This window comes from Salvelinus fontinalis, chromosome 12 (genome assembly GCF_029448725.1).
Source record: "Salvelinus fontinalis isolate EN_2023a chromosome 12, ASM2944872v1, whole genome shotgun sequence".
Taxonomy (NCBI): domain Eukaryota; kingdom Metazoa; phylum Chordata; class Actinopteri; order Salmoniformes; family Salmonidae; genus Salvelinus; species Salvelinus fontinalis.
This window is the reverse complement of record NC_074676.1, coordinates 5,264,637-5,274,440: the sequence shown is the minus strand read 5'-3', so window position 1 is coordinate 5,274,440 and position 9,804 is coordinate 5,264,637. Positions and strand designations below refer to the sequence as shown.

At 44.4% G+C, this 9,804-nt stretch overlaps 1 long non-coding RNA gene across 1 annotated transcript; it reads right to left on the bottom strand.

Annotated features, from left to right (window-relative positions):
• Positions 1-428: 428 nt before the first annotated feature.
• On the bottom strand, positions 429-3,658 carry LOC129866686 (uncharacterized). Its single transcript, XR_008761515.1, has 3 exons — positions 3,044-3,658; positions 2,477-2,668; positions 429-1,460 (listed from the first exon to the last, which is right to left on the bottom strand). It is a non-coding gene; the product is annotated as an uncharacterized LOC129866686 (long non-coding RNA).
• Positions 3,659-9,804: the final 6,146 nt, after the last annotated feature.

Here is a 9,804-nt window from a genome sequence, read left to right as displayed (position 1 = left end):
CAAACAAAAAGTAGGTCACATAAGGGAGAGGAGTTGTGCCATGGGGTGTTGCTTTATCCGTTTTTTTGAAAACCAGGTTTTCTGTTTATGAGATGGAAGAGAGTTCCATGTAATCATGGCTCTGTATAATACTGCACGTTTCCTTGAATCTGTTCTGGACCTGGGGAAAGACCTGTGAAAAGACCCCAGGTGGCATGTCTGGTGGGGTAACTGTGTGTGTCAGTGCTGTGTGTAAGTTGACAACGCAAACAATTTGGAATTTCCAACACATTCATTTTTCTTATGAAAACAAGAAGCGATGCAGTGCCTGCATGAAGGTTGGAAACTGACTCTGAAATCTGCCCCAGTACCGATTACGGGACATTGGTAGAGCACTGGAGTTGATTCCGTCCAATGTTCAATGCCAAAAGAAAAGCTATTTCAATCAATTTCAATCAATCAATCAAGTTTATTTTATATAGCCCTTCGTACATCAGCTAATATCTCGAAGTGCTGTACAGAGACCCAGCCTAAAACCCCAAACAGCTAGAATGCAGGTGTAGAAGCACGGTGGCTAGGAAAAACTCCCTAGAAAGGCCAAAACCTAGGAAGAAACCTAGAGAGGAAACAGGCTATGAGGGGTGGCCAGTCCTCTTCTGGCTGTGCCGGGTGGAGATTATAACAGAACTATGCCAAGATGTTCAAAAAATGTTCATAAGTGACAAGCATGGTCAAATAATAATCATGAATAATATTCAGTTGGCTTTTCATAGCCGATCATTAAGAGTTGAAAAACAACAGGTCTGGGACAGGTGGCGGTTCCATAACCGCAGGCAGAACAGCAGCAAGGCCAGGCGGACTGGGGACAGCAAGGAGCCACCACGCCCGGCAGTCCCGACGTATGGTCCCAGGGCTCAGGTCCTCCGAGAGAAAGAAAGAGAGAAGGAGAAAATTAGAGAGAGCCAAGATTTTCAAAATGTTCATAAATAACAAGCATGGTCAAATAATAATCAGGAATAAATCTGTTGGCTTTTCATAGCCGATCATTAAGAGTTGAAAACAGCAGGTCTGGGACAGGTAGGGGTTCCGTAACCGCAGGCAGAACCGTTGAAACTGGAACAGCAGCAAGGCCAGGCGGACTGGGGACAGCAAGGAGCCACCACGCCCGGCAGTCCCGACGTATGGTCCCAGGACTCAGGTCCTCCGAGAGAAAGAAAGAGAGAAGGAGAAAATTAGAGAGAGCCAAGATTTTCAAAATGTTCATAAATAACAAGCATGGTCAAATAATAATCAGGAATAAATCTGTTGGCTTTTCATAGCTGATCATTAAGAGTTGAAAACAGCAGGTCTGGGACAGGTAGGGGTTCCGTAACCGCAGGCAGAACCGTTGAAACTGGAATAGCAGCAAGGCCAGGCGGACTGGGGGCAGCAGGGAGTCGTCATGCCCGGTAGTCCTGACGTATGGTCCTAGGGCTCAGGTTCTCAGAGAGAGAAAGAAAGAGAGAACGAGAGAATTAGAGAAAGCATACTTAAATTCACACAGGACACTGGATAAGACAGGAGAAGTACTCCAGGTATAACCAACTGACCCTAGCCCCCCGACACAAACTACTGCAGCATAAATACTGGAGGCTGAGACAGGAGCGGTCAGGAGACACTGTGGCCCCATCCGAAGAAACCCCCGGACAGGGCCAAATAGGAAGGATATAACCCCACCCACTTTGCCAAAGCACAGCCCCCGCACCACTGGAGGGATATCTTCAACCACCAACTTATAATCCTGAGACAAGGCCGAGTGTAGCAAACAAAGATCTCCACCACAGCACAAACCAAGGGGGGGCGCCAACCCAGACAGGAAGATCACGTCAGTAACTCAACCCACTCAAGTGACGCACCCCTCCCAGGGACGGCATGAAAGAGCACCAGTAAGCCAGTGACTCAGCCCCTGTAACAGGGTTAGAGGCAGAGAATCCCAGTGGAGAGAGGGGAACCGGCCAGGCAGAGACAGCAAGGGCGGTTCGTTGCTCCAGAGCCTTTCCGTTCACCTTCACACTCCTGGGCCAGACTACACTCAATCATATGACCTACTGAAGAGATAAGAGATAAGAGATATTTCTTGGCCATAGTGCTGCCAGAATGTCCAAGAAAATGATACAAGATTCAGATCCAAGAATATGTATCTGTGCCTTACATGAATATTCATAAAGACCTTGCTATATATAAATAAATAAAACGAATAACACCTCAAAGTACTTATTGCTTTCATCTTATTATCTACGTGCCCATAAGGAGAATGGCCCTGGAATGACTGGACACCTCCTATGAAGGAAATCTTATCTTGTCTGTGCAGAGGTTCAGCTAATATAGAGGCTAAGCTAAAAAGTATTTCCAAAGGATCTAAAGAAAGGGGGATGTGATGACCGGCATGGATAGAGGTCATCCTCTCATCCTCTCTCACTCAGTCTGAGTACTTTTAGCTGGGAGTTAAACAGCTTACCGACAGCAAGCTACAGCACAGTGCCCTGTGGCCCTTCATAGCCATGGTGGATCAGCCCTGTCTCAGCCCTGTGGAGAGCACCGTGCACGTTGTGTATGGTGCCCTATGCTGGAGCTGTGGCTAAGCAAGCCCGGTGGAGATTGTGCCCTGCCCCTTGGCAGCCGTGGGTCATTGGTCAGCTCTGTCTCAGCACTGTGGAGACACAAAGGGTCTGAGGAATGGGGGCTCGATGCAGACCGAAGGCCATGCTCTCTGGTTTCTGTTGGCCTGATAATCATGTTGCTCGTGGGGTTGTAAATCGAATTGGTCTCTGTGGAGTCGTGCCCCCTTGTCTCACATTCCTGGCATGCAGTCTGGCATACAGTCTCAATCATTTTTACGTTGTCCGGGGTGATGTTACAGACACTTAGCTTCTGTAAGTTAGTTGGGGAAAGGGAACCGGATCTTAAAATGTTACAAATCAAAGAAGAATTGAGCTAAATAGCTGTAACGCTGTGACCAATTAACACTACTTAGATCCTAATTCCATTTAATGAACAAACAATTCACATGTTGTGGACTGCTTACTGAGGCAAATCCTTCAAAGCCGGTGCAAATTCAGAGAAGGCGTCAGTCAGCATCTTACAGCAATCAGAGAACGTTATACATCAGAGTGGTGGAAGTGAGAAAGTGAGAAAATGCAAGTAATCCGACACTAGATGGATGTTGTCCGGCAACCCAGAAATAGAAAATAGCGAGAGCAGGCAAAGAGGGTAATATAATGTCATAAATAAATACATGTGGATTGCGCTCCTTCCTCCGGACGTGGATGCCACTAAATCCGTACTTCTCTGTTCAAAGCAAACCACCTAAGTCACGGCAGATATTGTCTGCGAAACACAAAGCAAAGCGAGCTGCTGATCAGATGACCTAGATAAGGCAATGAAGAGAGCAATGTTATGCTGAGAAACTGAAGACAGTAAACAGTGACATCATCCACTGCTTTGGAACTGGGCATCTCTTATAATTGGATACATGAGCCTTTCCTCATGTTTTTTTTTCAACCATTTCTTATTCTGGATACATCCGCTATAGGAGAATATAATATATAGTACAGCATGTCATCGTTCCTTTAGGGATAAAGTGACTTCCAGTGAAAATCTGTTAAATCTGTCAAATCCTCCCTTGTCTTTCATAGAGAGGATGGAACAGGGACCTCTCAGATGGAGAGAGCATGGGACCAGAACTAATGAAGACATCCACAGTTCCTCTCAGGACAAAACAGACATTTACAAGGAGATATGAATATGGCTTTAATAAAAAGGCCATAATCGAGTGCTTGGTATCCATTGCTTTGTTCGAGAAAAAAACATTCTCAAATGCCAAACCATCTTGTGAAAAATGTCTGCGATATGGAAGTCTTCACACGGATGACTGCACTCGCACACGCACACACGTACACGCACAAACACGCACACGCGCACACGCACACACACATACTCTCCTCCGTTGATAATGGCTGACCCTGGCCCTGACCCCACTCTCCGAGGATGTCTCAAGGGCAGTTTGGGATATGCAAAAACACATATCCAAAATAGGACAAATATTAGCACGCAGCACCCACACCCACACAGACTGATTCTATGGTGGAGAGGGCTGCAGGGGCAGATTGTCCATCTGGGAGTTCTGGCAAATGCTAGAAGGGCTCGACAATTTTTGGGTTGGTTGGGCTGGTTGAAATTGACACACACAAAATTGCCCCCCTGGGGGCACGTTTTGGTTTTTGGCCCAGCACTACACAGCTGATTCAAATAAGCAACTCATCATCCAGCTTTGATTATTTGAATCAGCTGTGTAGTGCTCGGGCAAAGAAAATGAAATGTTCACCCAGGGTGGGCCCCAGGACTGAGTTTGGGAAACCCTGACAGACAGCCCAAGAACATATAAATGTATGCATAAAGAGCACATTCTACATAGTCACCTCACTCAAAACTTGGACTGTGACTATACCAGAATCGCAATATTTTTGCCATGCCAAAAATGAAAACACGAAGCAACTTGCTGTTTGTAAAATATTGTGTGCTGTAGATTGAATGACAACATAATGATGCTTGTTTCCAACATTAGGGCTGTTTTCCTAAAGAAGTGGCCGTGATCCCATTCTCTGAGGGCGCCCCTCCCCCCCCCCAAAACAATGTGTGTGTGGGGGGGAGGGGGTTGCCTGTTTTACGTGTTATTTTGGCATATCAGTTTGCCAAACAATGTAAACAAAAAACTAAAATCATTGAGTTTCTTTTTTGCTTTCTCTAGTAAGACAGCTCCAAAATGTAGTTGTTTCAACCTAGCTCAGTGCTTTCTGTGGTGGGGCAGCCAGCGGGAAAATATGCGGTAATGTTCTCTAGTTGCGCCGTGATTGGCTCAATGTTCTGTCATTCATGGGGACACTACATCACCGCCAAATATAAAGGTAGAGCTAGAAAATTCAAGCCTCTTGGGTGCTGCCATTGAGTTACATCGGAAGTGCCAATGCAAGAAGGCTCAAGGTCTTTGGCCACAGAAAAAAAGACGTTAAATCACGTTATATCTACATTAGCTTTGATTGGACTGTCAACATCCGACTTTCAAAATCTTAGCTAGCAGTCGTCATCATGAATCAAGTCGACAATCTACTGGAAAATCCGTTTTAATCCTTGTCATATGAAGAGAAATATTGAAGAGAAATTACAGACAAAACGTATCAGTGCTCATCAGCCATTGGACATTACACAAGATTTACATGCTAAAATCAGCACTGATATTGACAATGGAAAGAAGGGCGCTCAACCAACGTGAGTCGAGGTGCAATAAAAAAGTTTTATCATCATTGAATAAATATTGATTATCCATTTATTTGTCTCCGTAAGGAGATCGTCCCACTCCTAAAAGTTAGGCTATGAAACGTAATACCGATAGTCTAATATAATGGGCCACGTGAATCTCTTTCTTAGGTGATTTTTGCGCATTTTGATATTGCCTATCCCTTACTTTATGTTCGATTCGGCTATACATGAGCTATGTTCCGGATCAATTTGAGCCGGTACAGTAAGTATAGTAAACACAGACAGCAACAAGCAATGTAAGTCCAGTTTTCTAAATGTTTCTGAGAATGTCCTCTTTCAGATGCTCTTTTCCCTGGGTTGATAGCCCCAACCGTTCAAATGTAAAAAGTCATAAATCCATCAGATCGTCGGTGATCCAACGTTGTAAATCATAATTTGTCAAAACACAGTTTTAGTTCAACGTCAAATCAGTGATGCTCAGCCTCTGAACGTCTAATCATTTTTTTTATTACATGTTTTACAAGTTTGAGACCCGTATCTAGGAGAGTAGATGAAGGGACATGTCCATGATCCTTCATCTAGTATCATTTCAGTGATTCCATGGCTGGCAAGTCAGCTGCGTCACATACGCCTAAAATAACATTGCGGGACTGTGATTGGGTTTGGGACCAGTTATGGCGGGAGCTGAAGGGAGACGGACAGAAAGCCAGCGGGAGCGGGCGGCTGCGGTGTGAAAATCTGCGGGAGCAGGCAGAAGCGGGATGAAGAAATCAGTCCGGCGCAGACCTCTACAGTACTATGGTGTCCGAAGATCAACAGTGGTGGAAGCCCATAGCTAGCTGGCTAACAGAACAGAGCTCTGGGAGAGGCCCAACCATTCAGAGCCCAATGAACCCAGACATACAGATGGATAGAGTATTAATCCATAGTGAACAAGGCAACACTTGACTTTAGGCCCCTTTTATGACGGGGCTCCCGAGTGGCGCAGCGGTCTAAGGCACTGCATCTCAGTGCAAGAGGCGTCACCACGGTCTCTGGTTTGAATCCAGGCTGAATCATATCCGGCTGTGATTGGGAGTCCCACAGGGCAGAGCACAATGGGCCCAGCGTGGTCCGAGTTGGGCCGGGGTAGGCTGTCATTGTAAATAAGTATTTGTTCTTAACTGACTTGCCTAGTTAAATAAAGGAATTAAAAAAAAAATAATAATAATAATAAAATATGAAGGCTAATGCATCGTCAGATCCCTTATAGGCAGTCATGAACACGATGCAATGCTTATCTTCCTGTGTTTCACGTCTAGGCTACATTTCAGTTTTCTATGACGCCTAAAAGAAACACATGGGAAAACGTTGGCGGGAATTTCAACGTCAGGTGTGTATTTAGAAATCATGGAGATAATACAGGGCATTTGTGATTCTACTGAGAAAGCTGGTGAACGTGTCACCGTTTGCCCACGTGTGAAATGTGCTGTCGTCACAGATAACAGTAGAGGGAGTTCTCATACACACACACACTATAGTGAGGTCTCTGTGAGTGAAGCCTGAACATGGGTTGGCAGAGGGACTCCGCAGTTTGCACTTTGACTCTGTCTGCAGAAAGACCGGGAGACGGAAAAGAAAGTGAAAAATGAGAGAACATTTTAGAAATCCCCTTTAGTGCATATGCCATTTTTACATGGACATTAAGTGTTTGGGTAAAATAATGTTTGACTGCACTAACAGACTTAAAAATAGTGTGTTATTTTATAGAATGGCAGCAAAACTCTAATGCAGCTATTTTTCCAAATTCCTCAATTCAATTGAATAAAAGCCCTCAGTTGGAATCCACAGCTGGTGCGGATAAGCGCTGTGGTTCAATCTGTATTGCTAGTATTCAATGTGAGTAGGCGCTAGCCAATGTGATGCGGGTTGGCTAGTTTTGACAAGGACCATTTATAGCCAAATCAAATAAATTAGGGGAAAATGTCAAATGCCTCTTTAATCTGCCAAAATAATGGCATAGAGGTGAGCAATGTTTGACATATGGCCCTTTCATTGGGTCTACACACTCATCCACACGCACACATGCAAGCGAACGCACACACGCGCACACACGCGCACACACACACACACACACACACACACACACACACACACACACACACACACACACACACACACACACACACACACACACACACACACACACACACACACCCCAGACACCCCCTGGCAGGTAAACTAGAGGTCAGGGATTATCCAGGGATAGCCAGGGCCTTACACACTCCCTGTGTGTGCAAATCCACCCACCGCCGGCTGTGTTTATGAAAACATTCCCTAAAGCCCTTGCTAAATATCACATAGGCTTCCAAAACAGGACGTCATGCAGCGCAGAGCAGTGATTTGGTGGAGCTGTTTTTTTTAAACGCGTCTGTCTGGCCTATTGAAAAGAGAAAGTGCGTGTGTGTGCGTGTGCACGAATCTGTATGTCCATGTGAGTGTGAGATCCCGTTCAGACAATGTTACATCTACGTACAGTATGACGACTCGACAAACTTCATGCATTCCCTCTGTTGAGACACTCCGAGCCCTCAGGTGAGGTTATTGACTCAATTGCTGCTTCTGTTTCCCTTCCTACCCGGCTTCCTTTTCTCTCCTTCATTGTTTCCGCGTGAATGAACTCCTGTCACTTAAATTCTCTGGCCCGCAGTACAAGTTTGCTTGAACTCCCTCCGAAAGTCACTGTCCGAGAAGCAATTCAATCAAATGTCACAGTGTCTGAATGGAATTGCCGTTAACGGAAAGGACTAATTAGCTTCAGCTTGCCCCATTCTAAATATGAAATTGTTCTTTCATGTTATGATTTCTGTTACTGAACAGTTTAAACATATGTCATGATCGCTAACAGCATAAACATTTTGCTTCAAATCTTAGGACGTGTGTGATTCGGATGTTTTGTCTTTGAACCACTTATCTTGGTTTCTCCCGGATAAATGCAAGTTTGCTCCAATTGTGCTGCATCCACTCACTACGGTAAAAACATTTTTTATTTTAATTTCACCTTTATTTAACCAGGTAGGTCAGTTGAGAACAAGTTGTCATTTACAACTGCAACCTGGCCAAGATAAAGCAAAGCAGTGCGCCACAAACAACAACACAGAGTTACACATGGAATAAACAAGCGTACAATAGAAAAAAATCTATATACGGTGTGTGCAAATGAGGTAAAATTAGGGAGGTAAGGCAATAAATAGGTGGTCGTGGCAAAGAAAAATGTAGCAATTAAACACTGGAGTAATAGATGTGCAGAAGATGAATGTGCAAGTAGAGATACTGGAGCAAAAATAAATTAATAAATAAATAACAATATGTGGATGAGGTAGTTGGAGGGGAAATTTACAGATGGGCTATGTACAGGTGCAGTGATCTGTGAGCTGCTTTGACAGCTGATGCTTAAAGTTAGTGAGGGAGATATTTTTTTATATTTTTTATTTCAACTTTATTTAACCAGGTAGGCTAGTTGAGAACAAGTTCTCATTTGCAACTATGACCTGGCCAAGATGAAGCATAGCAATTCGACACATACAACAACACGGAGTTACACATGGAATAAACAAAACATAGTCAATAATACAGTAGAACAAAAGAAAACAAAAAGTATATATACAGTGAGTGCAAATGAGGTAAGATAAGGGAGTTAAGGCAATAAATAGGCCATGGTGGCGAAGTAATTACAATATAGCAATTAAACACTGGAATGGTAGATGTGCAGAACATGAATGTGCAAGTAGAGATACTGGGGTGCAAAAGAGCAAGATAAATAAATAAATACAGTATGGGGATGAGGTAGGTAGATAGATGGGCTGTTTACAGATGGGCTATGTAAAGGTGCAGTGATCTGTGAGCTGCTCTGACAGCTGGTGCTTAAAGCTAGTGAGGGATATGAGTCTCCAGCTTCAGAGATTTTTGCAGTTAGTTCCAGTCATTGGCAGCAGAGAAGTGGAAGGAAAGGCGTCCAAATGAGGAATATGCTTTGGGGGTGACCAGTGAAATATACCTGCTGGAGCGTGTGCTACGAGTGGGTGCTGCTATGGTGACCAGTGAGCTGAGATAAGGCGGGGCTTTACCTAGCAAAGACTTATAGATGACCTGGAGCCAGTGGGTTTGGCGATGAATATGTAGCGTGGGCCAGCCAATGAGAACATACAGGTCGCAGTGGTGGGTAGTATATGGGGCTTTGGTGACAAAACGGATGGCACTGTGATAGGCTGCATCCAATTTGTTGAGTAGAGTGTTGGAGGCTATTTTGTAAATGACATCGCCGAAGTCGAGGATCGTTAGGATGGTCAGTTTTACGAGGGTTTGTTTGGCAGCATGAGTGAAGGATGCTTTGTTGCAAAATAGGAAGCTGATTCTAGATTTAATTTTGGATTGGAGATGCTTAATGTAAGTCTGGAAGGAGAGTTTACAGTCTAACCAGACACCTAGGTATAGTTGTCCACATATTCAAAATCAGAACTGTCCAGAGTAGTGATGCTGGACGGGCGGGCA